The 16282-nt window shown below is 45.6% G+C and overlaps 1 protein-coding gene across 2 annotated transcripts in view; it reads right to left on the bottom strand.

The window, feature by feature from the left end:
- UBE2I (ubiquitin conjugating enzyme E2 I) overlaps positions 1-16282 on the bottom strand; it is a 141623-nt gene that overhangs the window by 26701 nt on the left and 98640 nt on the right. Inside the window, exon 2 of one of the 2 annotated variants that reach the window (XM_085629276.1) lies at positions 9531-9689. The exons of the other annotated variant lie outside the window; for it this stretch is intronic. The gene's annotated coding sequence lies outside the window, so the exon portion shown is untranslated. The remainder of the gene's footprint in view (positions 1-9530; positions 9690-16282) is intronic. 2 annotated transcript variants of the gene reach the window in all.

Here is a 16282-nt window from a genome sequence, read left to right as displayed (position 1 = left end):
TCTGACGTGCATTATTCAATTCTCGTTGTGGAACGTCTTCAGCTGGAATTCCTACCCAATTTATAATGCATAATATATAATAACCCAATTACCATCGCAGTAAGACATGGTTAAACAGAATTAACTAGTTCATCACACTGTGGATTCCTCATTAGCCATGCACCCCAACCCCCTAACAGATTTATTTTTTGCCACTAGTTCCAATTGGCATCAGCACTTTGAGACACTAACGGGTGAGTAGCTGCGCTTTACAAACCAGATTGATTTTAGGTCTAGTGTAGAGCAGTGCATGCGCAGTTGCTTGCATCAATCTATGAAAAAGATAAAGGAAGGAAACCAAAAAAATAAATAAAACCAACTTAAAAAGGGGCTTACAGCCTGCCCATTACTTACCATCTGTTGGCTTGGGGGGGGGGGGGGGGGCGGGGGGGGCGTGTGTGTTGGTGTCTTTTCTCTGGAGCATGGACCAAGTAACTTCATTTCGAAGTGTCCTCCCACTGCTTTCGTTAGTGGAGCCGCTTTCTTTTTAAAGAAGCACCCCGACAGCAAGCTTTTGGTAGCTATGCTTATCCGAAGCTTTGTTTAACTGTTAACAGTTTGTTCACTTTCGAAATGCATTAAGTGGGAATGTGGGGCAGGGGGAATTGCCGCCAGTTTGATTCCGCTAGTCAGAATACATGGGCCAGGTGCGAGTCCTGAATGCTCGAGTAAAGCAACGCTGCCATCAGGATTAGTAACGTTCTCTCATGGGCCTGCTGCAGTGGACTCCCATGCCGCTGGTGAAGCAGCGTATGCTATACTTGTGTTCACTGGTACGAACATACTGGCTGACTTGGCTCTGTCCCACATAGCCTTGCACACTACCAGATGTACTTAAGAGCTGATGCTGTTCCGAGATGAGTGCACAGTTAAGGACTCTAGAGCCATCTACTTCGGGGGCTGGACGGCTGAACTGTCCATGGGGATGAAGCGCAATCAGGCAAGACACATGGATGAAGGCAGTCATTGTTTGCCGGGAGGCATCGAGCGCACTGCTATGAACGCTGCAACTTGGGTGCGGCCAGCTGCAGCCCATTATAATGGGCTGAGGCACTCACCTTTTCCCCACTATAAAGAATGTCGCAAATGACACTCCTACTGGCATGCGATTAACGAGTCCCTACGCACTATAACAAGCCGTGACATACCTTTTGACTGGATGGTTCACCTGCTGCATCACTTCCGCAGGACGCCGACCACCAAGGTGACGTCTCGGTTCCTGGATTTGGGACTTGCGGTCGCGAAGCGCCTCCTAACTAGGAGGTGGAAGGCGCAAGACCCACCTCATCTGCAGGCATGGAGGCACTCGGTTGTCGCGTGGGCCGGAGCAGGGGGGACTGCCATCAGACGGGAGGAGACATTAGGGTTGAGGAAGACGCCCATAGTTGCAGTGGGAGGAGTTACTCCAGGCGCTCAGACATGTTGAGGAGGCAGACAGGCGGGGGAGTGGGGGGGGGGGGGGTTGGGATGCCTTCAGGACAGGCAACGGGGTTCCGCCGGAGTGACCTCGTAATGTTCCACGCATGACTTGCACCTAGACTAGACGCCGCGAGAACACGCATCTAGACACATGACTGAGAGTAACAACTAAGTCACTGCACACCGCCATGAGAGGAGGGGAACAGACGGGTAGCGGAGGCAGGGATATGCATAGCGGAGCTGGTCTACGTTGAGGTGGTTGAGCTTTCACGTGTTTTGTTTCACTATTATCTGTTGGAAGCAGATATGGATTCGGCTGAGGGACCTAAAGAGATATTTTGATGTACTTATGTATAGGTATAGTGGGCTTTACCTAGCAATGCTCGAGAGCCGCACTGTATAAGGGGTTCCCGAACAACTTGATGAAGTCAACATTCTACAAACTATTACACAGCTATGCCCTTTCATATTTGGTATGTACTGTTATTAGCAATGAGTGTTATGACAAAGGAACTCGTATGGAAGTTAGCCGAATTTCTGTAAATGTTTTGAAAAATTAATAAAACAGATTTAAAAAAAAAAAAATGAATCAATGGATGCTGAAACGTGGGAGTAAACCCTGGGGTAGGATTGATCATGGTTTACAACTATTTGTTTGCTATGAGGAGTGCAGGATGAGCAGCCCAAATGCGAAAGCAGTATTGGCAAAGCCAATAGTTAGGGAATATGCAAGCTCTATGGTCTTTGAAAGTGTTTTAGCCACTTTGCACAGCAGCATGCAGAAAGTCAGTCACAGACACACAGTCACACACACACCTGTTTACCAATATGCTCACGACTCTGAACATGGGATTCTATTAGAAAACTGTTCATTATTCTGGTTTTGCATTTATTGGTTACTCAACCATTGCGTTTTTTTTTTTTTTTTTAAAGACTTCAAGGCTAAAAAGAGCCCTGCCCAGAACTGTAGGTCAGTCACTTTTTGCGATGTCCCATTGTATCCGTCCTGAGATACAGGAAGTCTTGGTGTCTGACACTGAGAAAACCTCCGATTCCCTTGAATGGCCTTCTCAACTCATGGTTATTCATAGGATGGGTCTTGGCCCCTATTTATTTTTACGAATATTCTAATTACTATACACTGAACCTTCCACGGAGCAGGTGTCAGTGGCCATATAGCGGATGCTTTTGGACTCGTAGAGTCACAAGCAAGGCTGTGCTCTGTGGCCTTTGCTATTCACCCAGGCACATTAACAGCTTCCTTCTCTCCTAAGGAAATGCAGTCAGAGGGGAATTACATTTCTTGCACAGCAGTTTCAGTGGTTTCTTTACCTACGATAGGTTAAGAGGAGTTAAAAAATCAGGCTGAAATTCTTGGACCGATAAATTGCGACATCATTTGATGTGGTGGTTCCTCCAACCTTCAAGTTTATTGGGGCAGATATTGCCTCGCCCGCGAGCAGCCGCATAGGTAAGTTAGCGAGCCGCGACCACGCAGAAAATACCGCGGACGGGAAAAAACTTCCGCATCTTCGCAATATTTCCGCGTGTTTGCGGAGATTTTTAACATTTTCGCGATAATTTGCGAAAGTTAATTTCGCAAATTCCGCCCACCCCTAATAATTTTGTTTATTTATTCATCTTTCTGAGGTGGAGCTCTCAAGGCCGCATACGCTATAAAATGGTCTTGAATACAAAGAAAATGTATGGATTTGTTCCTCTAGCAGGAGCACAGACGGGAGGAGGGCAGTCATGAACACATATATAGATATATATATATACACACACACACACACACACACACACACACACACACGCCGGAAGTTACGCCTGGGGGGGGGGGGGGGGGGGCTCCTGCAATCCCCCAATCATCCAGGACAACACAGGAACAGACTATGACTGACCCAGTTGAAAGTGCAAGTGAGTAATTTTATTTAAATCTCAGCATGCCTGCATGACACGTTTCAGCCTACCAGAGGCCTTGATCACATGACGCCTTGGGAGTTACAATGCCGCATTTAAAGTGCATAGTGCAATGTAAACAGTAACACGATTGGTTGCCTGACGCAAGGATAATGGACATAGACAAAATAAATGTTTGTAGTCACATTAAAAATACTTTAAGAATATAAAAAACATATATATATATATATATATATATATATATATATATATATATATATATATATATATATATATATATATATATATATATATATATATATATATATATATATATATATTAAAGTCTGGCTTGAAGGTGCAACTGTCACCAGACCTTTTAACCTACACCAATATTATTCTACAGTTGTTTGCTACTACACAAATGCTTATCCATTGCTACTCTACTTTTAATACTTCACATTACTATACAACATTCTTTTAAAGTCAGACGCCTTTGATTTATTTGCATGCTATAGATTGTGCCAAATTGCAGAGGAAATCTGGAAAACCTTCCCCACGAAATCCGTGGAACTCTCCGCAGTAGCTCAAATGTTTCTTCACCAAAAAATAGTGGGGTTCATAACTGCAAAATGGTCGGAGGTTAATTACATCTAATTAAGCAAATTGCAAAACACACACTGGCAAATGGACTTAGGATGGCCCTTTCCATCAAGGTTTGGAAATTCTGCTGCACGCATACAAGATACGCATCCACTAACTACAAACTCATTTACTAACTTTGACTATACTACACACCAAGACTCCGAATAATACTGAAGCTACGAGACTCTGCTGCTGCACTACATTCCCAGCCAACCGCCTGACTTAAAACACCTATCCTGGCAGTGTCCACCAATACATGAAATCTGTCTAGCGGTCACACAAGTAATCAATGACATTGGCACTACTCATTTGCTGATGTTCCTCACTACTAGAATACTGATGACACCGTTGATTGTGCTGCCAGTATGGCCAAAGGGTCCCACTCTCAAAGTACGAGATGGGCTTAAGGATGCAGTCTACTATAACAAAAAAGGCGAAATCTATGCTCGGTTACAACACTCTCCCACAGAGAGCTAGGCCTCTGGGCATTTGCTGCAGTTTAAGAATATATACTTCGTATGATGGAAAGGACCAATCCACCCCTTCACACATGGTACCTTACTGGGCCTCTGTCCTGGGTCTCTAAGTGTTGTGTGTGGTATGGTCTAGAGGATAACCACCTTTACGGCTAGAAATCAGAATGTTTTGCGATGGGCTCTCCTAGGTAATCAATTCACAAAAAGAGCCCACAGGTCGAGGAGGCGTAAGAACACAAGATGTGATACGCCAGGCTATTCCCCGGGGGAAACCAACTAACCTAAGAAGGCATCCCTTTTAAGGACGACTCCCCTCACACACCAAAGGAGTCATACTTCATCATAGGTGTGCCTCCTCGCGTTGGGAACCAATTCCTAACGCGGGCTACAACCCACTCTCTACGAGGGAGGAGCTCAGGGAAGTTTTCAATTTAAGCACACGGATTATACTAAAAACTCTATGTGAGCTAGGTGAGGAGGAATGAAAATGTGCAGTTCAAACATGAAGGTGAACTAAAACTGCCTATAGAATTAGCCTAAAGAAATTTATTGTGGCTACCCTATGGCAGGATTAAAAACAAGCATTGGCATAGCCAATAGGTCTCGCCTTTGGGACCTTATAAGTGTTGAGCCATGCAACAGTTGCATAACTAAACACATAAGGTCCCAAAAGCGAGACCTATTGGCTATGCCAATGCTTGTTTTAACTGCTGCAATCTATTGCAGCCTCACGGAAAACATCAAAACGGCTGTGCGAAAGTAATCGCGGTTAAGCGTGCGCCCGCGCACATGCACTGTGGCTCTAGGCTGGCCTAATAGCACTTTTTGGAGCCCTCACAAAATGTCTCGCCAGACCAGCGCATGCGCTGGGTCAGGCGAGACCCAACAATGAGCTGAAGTGATACTGCGTTCGGGATTCAAGAAAGCTACATCAAAGGGATCAACATGTTCCGGCCACTCATGATCTAAAGAGAATCTTGGCCTTCATCAGGATCGAAAAGAAAAAAAACAAAAAAAACCCAGCTACTGCAACAAGTGTAACGAACAAAGTGGGAGGGTGGTGAAATCTGAACTCAAAACGGTTGTGTTCATAGAAATCCACCACTACAACCACATTGGGACATAATAGTTACTGCATCTGTTCCGGGGCTATTGTGCCAAAGGTACGAATGCTACCCCCACCCGACAGTCAGTGCCGGGCTCCTTCATGCATCCTTAAGGAATAGCCTGGCATATCACATCTTGTGTTCTTACACCTCCTGGACCCATGGACTCTTTGTGAATGGATTCGTGTAGTGGGGGGTGCGCTCACGCTGGTCCTTCAATCTCTTGGCCCTCCTTGTGTGTGTTAGTGCTCTCCTAGGCAATGCCTGATCGATCTACTTGGTGTACTAACTTTAATGTCCATTTCATCACCAGTTACTAACCTCTACTTAGCTCACTGTGGTTAATACATTTAGATCTTTAAGCAAGTTGATGATGCAACTATTTTAGGTGCTGTGGTCCGGCATATTGCTAAATTGTTAGTCTATAAATCCAAGACTTGCACAAGATTTGATTTTAGTTTCAGCTTCTTGCAAAAACCTTAATAAAACAGAATATAAATAAAAGGTTGCTTTTTTAGGTAATCACCAGGCATACTGTATTCAATTAACAGAGTGGAGGTTAGTCAGCCCCCTTCAAATTTCAGGGGAAACTGCAAGAGATCAGCAGGGGTGAATACCGGACTGCTTCATTCATTCCCCTTGGGTATTGGCTTGAGACATCACCTCAAGGCTCAGAGTAGTATTTTAGTTTCAGGGTCATGCTACTGGACATTTACTGTTCCAACTCCACTGCCTCCATTGGAATGCAAGCGGGACTATTTTAGATCTCAAAAGTACCCTCAATTAGCACATTCATTTAACTCACACATACATTTTTTGCATACATCATTCTCTGCTCCCCTCCCACCCCACCATCGTTTTTCAAATACTTTTGTCCGCACTAAAATGCGAGCCCGACGCAAGATGGCGGACCCACTGGCAAATCCAGTCTCACATCAGGCAGCTTGACCTCCAGATGGCCAAAGTCATGTCAGATCAGTAACACAAGTAGGACCAGTGGAGAAGTGTGGCTCAATGATTAGAGCGGCAGACCCTGATGCAGAGGTCTAGCCCGGGACCAGGGTTCAATTCCCCGCCTCGGCGGGTCTTGGGCTCAAAAATTCCACGGACCTGATAATGCTCGCCTCGGTGCCTATTCCAATCATGGAGTCCCACTCTGAAACTCTGGGCAATAGCTTGCTCCACAACGGCCCCCACAACGCTAAGGATGCCTGGCCTCCACCTTGGGGGTGCCCAGGAGTGGACGCCTCACAGGGAAAGCCAGGATGGGTTCCACAGCGGTATTCGTACAAGCGCCTTGAGACCCTTGCGGGTGAGTAGTGCGCTCTACAAGTATCAAATTACATTTTACCAGTTCAGCCTTGGCCTCTACCACAGTGAGTGTTACCGAAGGTAAGTAACTTGTTTTTTGTAGATGCAGCTACCCCACATTTTGAATATTTCCCAGGCGTAAGAAACTGGAGGTAGGTGGAAGGAAGGCACCCCTGACTTAAGGTGTGCTGCCTCCACCCCCATCAATTTCGATGGGCCCTGGTGAGATCCAGGGGAGAGCACAGTGACCAGTAAATGCTCCTGCCCTACCAGAAGGCGCAGATGGGCCTGCAGGATGGGTATATTTAAACAGGAGACTGCAGGTTCAACACCACCATCCCCTCTCCAGGGTGGAGGACAAACAAGAAGTGAGCCAGGGTGAGCATTTTGAATTTCTCCTCCCAAAGGATGGAGTTGATAGCAGGTCTAAAAGAGCACAAAAGCCTCCGTCCTTCTTGGCAACAAGCAAATAGTAGGAATACCATGTCCTACTTCTGGTCGCAGGCACTCTTGATAGCCCTTTTGGGTAAAAGGACTTGCCCTTACTGCTGCAAATTGAAGAGATGGTCCTCAGTCAGTTGCTGGTGGCAGGTGCAGTGGCAAAAGAATGAATGGTGGAGCATATCCTTGCCAAACAATTTGCTGGACCCAACTGCCGGATGTTATGGCCTGCCAACCTGCCAAGAATCTTAGGATCCTGCATCCCACTTAGTGGCTATGCTCCACCCAGGGCACATTAAAGGGGTTTGGCAGGTGGGACTGTGGGCACCACAACCGTAAAACTGTTGTGCACCTTGGATTGGCAGGAGGTATAGCGGGACTTCTACCAAAGCCGCAAAAGAAGCAGTAGCACAGATGAGTTGTGCAAGGTGAGGCAGATAAGCGGGTCAATGAAAGCAGGACCATGGCACGCTCCATGGGCTTTAGGCCAGAGTCTGCCTTGTCTCCACACTGTCAAGTCCAGTCAAACGGCATTTCCATGGAGATATTGCCAGAATAGCTGGTGGACTGAAGCATGGCAGCATATGATGACACAGATGACAAGGTCATGTGTGGTGCCCAAACCACAACAAATTGTATACTCCGCCGTGTCACTACTTTTCTGAGAGGATCAGGCGAAGACAGGTCTGAGATCTTCAGGACACCCATGAGGACTTAAGCCTCCGAATCGCAAAAGGTGAGGGAATAGCACCCCAGCATGTAGCTAGCATTTAAATATTGAAGCACGAAACTGATGGATGAGAAGGCTTGGTTAAACAGTAAGAAAGGCTCAGTGGATGTTTGCTTCAGCTGAAGGACTTCTGTAAGACGATTGTCTTTACCTTCAAGGCGAGGAGCTGGAGGTCAAGGACTTTGTTCGCCCTACCCATTACAATGGCGTAAGAAATACCTCTGTGGCAGAACCAGGATGAGACCGGAGCCCTAACTCAGTGGAGGGTATCAAAGCCACCAGGCTCTCGTAACTCATAACACTAATTCTACTCATGGTTTAGCTAGCCAACCTCACAGGCATCATAATTGTCAGAATATGTGCCAAACAGGGAATGTAGAGTATATGCTCTCCCTTGTGAAGCCCCTGGTTGAGAAGCTGTGCGCGGGTGGGTGCAGCGCCAGTAGAGGTCGAACCTGCGCTGACTGAGTACAATAGGTATCTCGTCGAAGTCAGCATCGAATTTTGAGAACAGACAGCGACCTCAGGCTGGAAGTGGAGTCAGAACTAAAGACGGAGTCAGCCCCGTGTTGGGCTCGAAGGATCCGCTCTAAAGGTCCAAGGGGCACGAAGGGAGAACCTGTTGGCGGTATTCCAGATAGAGTGCCTTTCTGTTCCATGGGGCCAGAGGGAGGGGGCAAGGACCCAGAGAGTTGGAGCATGGAGCCTTGGAACTATCGGTTTTGGATTGGGAGACTGCCCTGGAAACTCTGGTTGTGATGAACAGTATAGACTCAGATGTCAACCAACTTAGAGTGCAAGCTAGAGTAGTACGGCACCACCCTGGCAGTGTCTCAAGAGTGCGAGTGGCAGTACCTCAGATTTGTTTTTTTCTACTCTTCGTCTTACCAGACAACTTTAAGATGAACAATCCCTCGAACAGCTCCAGTAACTTCTGGGTCTTGCAGGGGAAATCAAACTTTTAATTTGGAACTGTCCTATTGCAGAGTCTTTTGGTGCTTGGTGATGTAGAGTTTGGCTTGTAGTCTTGGCTTGTCTGAGTTCAACACAATTGCTGCAAGCCTTGGAGTCGTGACTAGACCCCAGGAGTCTCTCAAACATTTAGAAACAGTCCCTACAAGGTTTAAAGCTGGTTTTGGATAGTGACATTTCCCTTGGATATAGGTTTACAATTTTACTAGGTAATAGGTGTCTTAAAGAGAAGTGAAGGAGCTCTAGATCAGTGTCTGGTTCCACAGAAAGGATCGGGCATCGCGCAGGGGTGGCACCTATATTGGCTCCGCATATCAATTCCGAAGCACCGTCGGTGCGAACCCACACAGCACCACCATACAGACGCGCAGAGGAACTGAGCTCTTGCTCAAGCCTCAATCGATGCAATATGCCGACATTTAGCGTCAATAACATTAAAGCTATTCAGATAGTTTCTGTGGTGCCAACAACAAATGTTAAATTGTTTACCTGGCTATGACTTAACCAAGAAGCCGAAGAATGTTGACTGAATAATTCTGGCCTAATGTAGTCTCAGAAGGCCCACGTCCAGAATCCTGAAGAACTGGCACAGACTAGCACACCTGGGCTAGTGAGATTTCCCAATGTGGCTTGACAGCCCAATGATCACTGCAGGTAAAAGTAAAAAAAAAATAAAAGAAAAAGTTAATTAAACTGGTCAGCTAGATGGATGCCTCCAAATTAAAGAAAACTTGCTTTCAAAACCAGTGATTTATACAAGTAGAATTACAAAACTGTGGTCATTTTAGATTTGATAGTTTTAAAAACACTAAATTCTGCAGTACCCAACCTTGTGAAAATTGACAAGGACCATTAAGCAGGTTGACATGAGGATCACACAAAGCCACATCACAGATCATACTTTCAAGTGGCAGAGCAAAACATGCAGCCTGCTGTATGAAATATTCTTGATATCAACTACTGCAAGGCACTTTTGACCAATTAACCACCATTTCAAGAGACTCAAAATAATACAGCATTAGTAAATATGCACCTTACAACACATTGAAAGGAAGACAACAACGAAATCATCAAAACCAGTCTGCAACCAACCCTGTTATCACAGAGAAGGCTGATTTGCAAATGTCACAGCCGTTTTGATTACATGGGATGAATTAGTTCACCGATGAGAAACAGAATGGTAGAATGATAGGCACAGAACCCAAAAACAAAACGAGCATGGACAAAGTCAATTTATCTGGCGTTGGCTTTCAGCCTTTTGGCTTTGTCAAGGCTGGTTTAGTCCTGGTTTTTGTAAAATATTGTGGCAGCTGCATCGCTCTCGCAAATACAAAAAAAAAAAAAACCTGAGAAAAAGCAAAAATGTTTTCTCCTCAGTCAATACAAAAAGGCAGCCATAGCCCCTGGCACTAAAGGGAACAACTTTATTTGCAATGTGCTCCTTGTGGCAAATGGAAAATGCAGTCACTCACAATAAAATTAGCCAATGGCAGAATGTTACGGATAGAGTGTCCCATGCTGTATTGCCTGAAAGAATGCGAATAGCAACACACCAAAGGATGAATAGGGGTTGCTCAAAGTGCTGTCATTCGAGATGTCATCACTGAGGTCACTCATCATGTAATGAGTGATGCAATATGTGAGGTCATAAGCAGTGCACTGCGGTGGTTTAAGTTTTAGTTAGCTCAGGTAACTAACTGCTTAATTTCAATGGCTTTGTAAGAGTGAAATCTGAGCCTAACTAGAACGCCCCGTAGCCTTTTTTTTCCCCCCCAGTGGATTTCTCTTTTTAACTCTACATCCCAACTATAACGTCCATGTATTTCCTAACCAGTAACCTTTGTGAGTGGGTGGGTGTGTGAGTGGTTGTAAGGATCTGCAAGGGTGTGCAAGTGGTTTTGGTGGTGTGAGTGGCTGTTTAAGTCTGAGCAGCATACTACTAGGGTGGAATGGGCGGGCCCAAATGGCCGATGCCACCAGGTGATTTTGCGCTTTTGCATTCTCCTAGTCATTTAAAGGGAGAACTACGGTCTCTACTTTCACCGGGAGAGGCCAAGAAAGAATCCACTCATCACAGTTACTGTAGATTGAGCTGCGAAAGATCAAGGATACGTTTACCTTCACCAAGGATTTTAGAGTGAATTTCAAATGTGGCATTGTTGAGAAAACACTTGCTTTGCCAAGCAGACGAAGCTAGGATCAATTGTCCTCTACAAAAGTAGAGCTTCACCCGGGGCAATGCTAGGTTTATAAATGTAAGTGCTTCCCAGTGAGGTTTAATTTCTGTGAAATGAGCAACAGGGCTAAAAAAAACAAAAAAACTTCACCTGACCATTTATACAACAAGAGACCAAAATTTTGCACAAAATGTCTACCCAACTGCAGTACTTTCTGCTGGGGAATAAGTAAGTGCTACCTTGTTGGGCAAATGTCTAGTGACTGTATTCTACATTACAGCTGCGCAATGGACCATGAGGAAATGGCTGCAGTGACCTTGTGTGCATTTTGACAATGGGATTGTTCCTAGTGCTTCTTTATCTAGAAATCTGAGATAACACAAATCTTCCTATAGAGAAGACATCATGACTATAAAGAGGTAAATCAGCTTCAATTGGGGCACCTGCTATGTTTATATTTGTACGTTGTTCCCCTTGAGGTTCAATTTCTGTGAAATGAGAATCCGGGCCAGAACAGAATCTCATCTGCCCCTTTATATTAAGAACAGTTTTGCACATTTATTTTTAAATTGGGAGGGGGGGGGGGGGATGGGAACCCCCTTCTCTCTAGGTCAAATTTGGCCCCAGGACCCCATTCCTTCGGCCAATTATTGCAAAAGGAGTAGGGGGCTGCACAGTCTTCCCCCTTCCTCAGGCAGATGATGGCCACAAGGACCACATTACCTGGGGCCCAGCAAACTAAGGTTGGTTGCCCTGGTGCCCACTGAGGGCACCCAGTGAGCACTGCATGAGTGCGTGGGTGCCCCAATGCCCCTGCGTTCCCCCCCCCCCCCCCGCAGGAGCCAGCATTGCTCCTGCATGCAGGGAGTAGCCAAAAATGTTGGTCCCTGCGTGCAGAGAAAAGTATGAAGTTCGCTCACAGCAAGCGGGAGCAGTTACCCTGCTCCCCCCAACTCAGAGCAGCTTTACTGTTTGCTCTTGCTTGGCAGGAGCTGGTATAGGCGGGGCCCTCCGGTCCATCATTTATTCTTACCCTGCCCCTTTTTCTTCATTTTTACTTTTTTTTGCGACTCAGCTAAGGCAGAGTCCCAAAATGGCTTCCATCACTGCCTGGTTGAAGTATTGGCAGCCAATCAGATCTCTGAACAATATAGACCACCACCAGGATATTAAGAGAGTCACGAGGTAGTGAGACTCCTCCTCTGGCTGTTAATATGAAAGGTCATCGGCTCCCTTGTTATGTGGTTTACCTGGATGGTGGGTGAGGATGGAACGTGGAGTGGAGTTAAGTATAAAGAGGTCCATGCAAAAAAAAAAAAAAAAAATAGAAAGACACTGCACATGCCATAGGTGTCCGGGAAAAGGGGGGGGGGTGGTACTTACAGGGTAAATAAACATTTTCGGTTCAAGGCATGTGTGGCTGTAGATACACATGCTGTGCTTAAGACAGCGGCGGCGTCCCTGTGGGTGTTGCAGCAGATTAAAAGAGTGTACCGAGCACTGCCTGACCAAGATTAGCTTGTTGGCGAGCTAGCACATCCACATAGTAAAGTATTGAGAGTGTAAATAGAGTGGACCAAGTAGCTGCTTTGCATCTCAGCTACTGGGTCCCCCCCCCCAGAAAAGCCATAAACGCTCCTTACTTCTGAGAGGAGTGGGCAAAGTCATCCTAGCTACAGCAAAGTATGTCGGGACGGACCCAACAATCCTAGCAATGCCCGACTTGGATAGGCCTTTCTTTTTATGACGTTTAGAAAAAGCAGCAAAAAGCTGTCTTACTAAATGGTTTGGTTCCGTCAACGTAGTCAGGGCTAAAAAAAAAATCATTAATTGTTACTTGACCAGCAGGTCTAGTAACTTTAATAATCTACTCAACCCAACTAACGTACTTGACCTGTGAACTGGTCTCAAATTGTGTGATTCTAGGCGAATATTTTGTCTTATGGAGCCGCCTTTCTTTATTACCACATAGGAGAGCACCTTCAAATATGCAATTTCACAATTTCTGCAGTACAAAAACTTTACAAGTCTAAACGTTTGCTCCATGTAGAACAAGAATCAAACTCAAATATAGGGTACCCGTGATACCTGGCTTGCCTCTTAACTCACCAATACCATTATCATTTGGGCAGAAGCTGTAATAATTCCCAGTTCATGTTTAAACTCAATTTTCATAAATATATTACCAAAGCATGATGTGGTAGTGAACGGTCATTCACAGATTGCATATTTTCCATTGAAATGGCAACAAAAGGTTTCCATTAACATGTAGTTTTACTGATAATAGTACATAAGGAATATGCTACTTACCAGTATGCATCTGTTCTTGGCATGTAGAGCTGCAGATCTACACACTATGCATAGATCGCCATCTGGTGTTGGGCCCGGATGTTTGCACTTCTTTTTGTCTAGGAAAGTCTTTGGAAGTCACCAGGTATGGGACTCCTTTGGATCATAGTGCGCATGGGCATCAGCTCCATCCTTAGATTTCGCCACCAGGGAAATGATGGAGCTTTGTGAGAAACAGGAAGGATGCCCATGTATGGTGTATCTAAGTAAGATAATACTGGAAGAGATAAAGGTAGGCGGGTGGGCGCGTGTAGATCTGCAGCTCTACATGCCAAGAACAGATGCATACTGGTAAGTAGCATATTCCGTTCAAGGCATACGAGCTGCAGATTACACTATGCATAGATTTTATAGCAGTATCCCCTCCTAGCGGCGACCACCAGTATTTGTTGCAGTAGTTTGAAATAGTGTTTTGAGTACAGCCTGGCCCACACTAGCTTGTTTAGTTTGCACATCAACACAATAGTGTTTAGTGAATGTGTGCGGTGTAGACCATGTAGCTGCTCTGCAGAGATCGTCTAAGGGAATGTTCCCTAAAAATGCCATTGAAGCCCCTATCTTTCGTGTAGAGTTGGCTTTAGGAGGAACAGATAATGTTAGTTTTGCTTTGTGGTAACAAATCTGTATACATTTGACAATCCATCTACCTATACCAGATTTTGATATAGGGTTGCTCTTGTGTGGTGGTGAGAAAGACACGAATAGTTGGTTGGGCTTACGAAAAGTTTGTGTTCTCTCTATGTAGTAGAGCAGTGCTCTTTTGACATCTAAGGTGTGAAGATCTTTCTGCGACTGTGGCTGCAAGAAGAATACAGGCAGCTCCACAGATTGATTGAGGTGGAAGGGAGAAATGACTTTAGGGAGGAATTTAGGATTAGTTTGGAGAACAACCTTATTATGATGCATTTGCAGAAAGGGTTCCTGAATAGTTAGTGCTTGTAGTTCGCTAACTCTTTGTAGAGAAGTAATAGCTACTAGGAAAGCAGTTTTCCATGTTAAGAATAGGAGCTCACATTTATGTAGAGGTTCAAATGGCGGCCCCATTAGCCTTGTGAGAACGATGTTTAAATTTCACACAGGTGAAGGTGGTACTCTGGGGGGGAATTATTCTTTTGAGTCCTTCCATAAAAGCCTTTGTGGCAAGTACTCTGAAAAGTGATAGATGTTGTCTATTTTGTAGATATGCTGCTATGGCAGCAAGATGAAGTCTGATAGACGTGTAGGCTAAGTTGCATTTTTGGAGGTGTAGTAAATAGCCTATGATGTGTTGGACAGACACATCTAGGGAGATCAGTGTTGTTGTTATGACAGTATATTACAAATCTTCTCCACTTGGCTGCATAGCATGCTCTAGTGGTAGGCCGTCTAGCTTCTTTGATGACGTTCATACAGTCAGGAGGAAGGTTGAGGTAACCGAAATCTAAGACTTCAGGAGCCAGATCGCTAGGTTGAGCTGAGCTGGGTCTGGGTGCTGTATCTCTCTATGGTTCTGGGTTAGGAGGTGTGGAGAGTGGTATAATTTTTGGTGCAGAACTACGGAGAGTTCCAGCAATGTGGTGTACCACGGTTGTCTGGCCCAAGTTGGAGCAACTAGGATGAGGGTCAGAGTGTTGCTGTAGTTTGCGCACCACTAGTGGAATGAGTGGGAGACGCGGAAAAGCCTATGCAAATCTGCCTGACCAGTTCATCCATATCGCATTGCCTTTGGACAATGGGTGAGGATACCTGGCGGTGAAGTTCGGGCATTTGGCGTTTTGGTGGGTGGCGAAGAGGTCTATCTGTGGTTGCCCCCACATCTGAAAAAACGGTTGAAGAACTTGTGGATGAAGTTCCCACTCGTGGATTTGTTGTGTTTGACGGCTTAACAGATCGGCTATTGTGTTTGACTCCTGGGACATGTTGGGCTAGGAGAAAAATATTCTGAGGTATAGCCCACCTCCATATGCTCTGTGCGAGCTGAGAGCTGCAGCGTGTGTGTGTTCCGCCTTGTTTTTGGATATAATACATGGCTGTCATGTTGTCTGTGCAGACTAAGACAGCTTTGCCTGAAATGTTTTTTTGGAATGCTTTCAGGGCGAGGAATATGGCTAGTAGCTCCAGATGGTTGATGTGGAGTAACTTTAGCTGAAGTGTCCACCTGCCCTGTATGGTGTGATGTAGTAGGTGAGCTCCCCAGCCGGAGAGGGTGTTCCACCACTGCAGAGCGATGGGTACGACCATCTACCAACACCAGATCTGTTAGCTGACCTTGAGCCTGGTTCCACTGGCGTGCTAAGCACTCTTGGTGAGGACGCATCTGGAGTCTTTCATGAGACACTATGAATATGCAAGAGGCCATCATCCCTATGAGTTGCATGAACACTCGAGCTGGAAGAGTGTTGCGGTTGGAATTTGTTGAGAAGAGCTTGTATGCTTGCTATTCTGGCGGGACTGGGATAGGCTAGCACCCTTGAGGTGTCTATTGTGGCACCAAGGTATTGTTGCGTGTGGACAGTTGCAGGTGGGACTTGGCGTGGTTTATTGTGAACCCCAGGTCGTGAAGTTGTTGAATAGTGGCGTGAGTGTGTTGTACACACTGATTGTATGAGCTGGCTTTTATGAGCCAGTCGTCTAGATATGGGAAGACATGGATGTGCTATCTTAGGTGTGCTGCCACCACTGCTAGGCATTTGGTAAACACTTTGTGCTGTGGTGACTGAATGGGAGTACTTTGAA

This window comes from Triturus cristatus, chromosome 10 (assembly GCF_964204655.1).
Source record: "Triturus cristatus chromosome 10, aTriCri1.1, whole genome shotgun sequence".
Lineage (NCBI taxonomy): Eukaryota > Metazoa > Chordata > Amphibia > Caudata > Salamandridae > Triturus > Triturus cristatus.
Note: the sequence above shows the minus strand (reverse complement) of the source record. Positions and strands in the feature narration are given on the sequence as shown.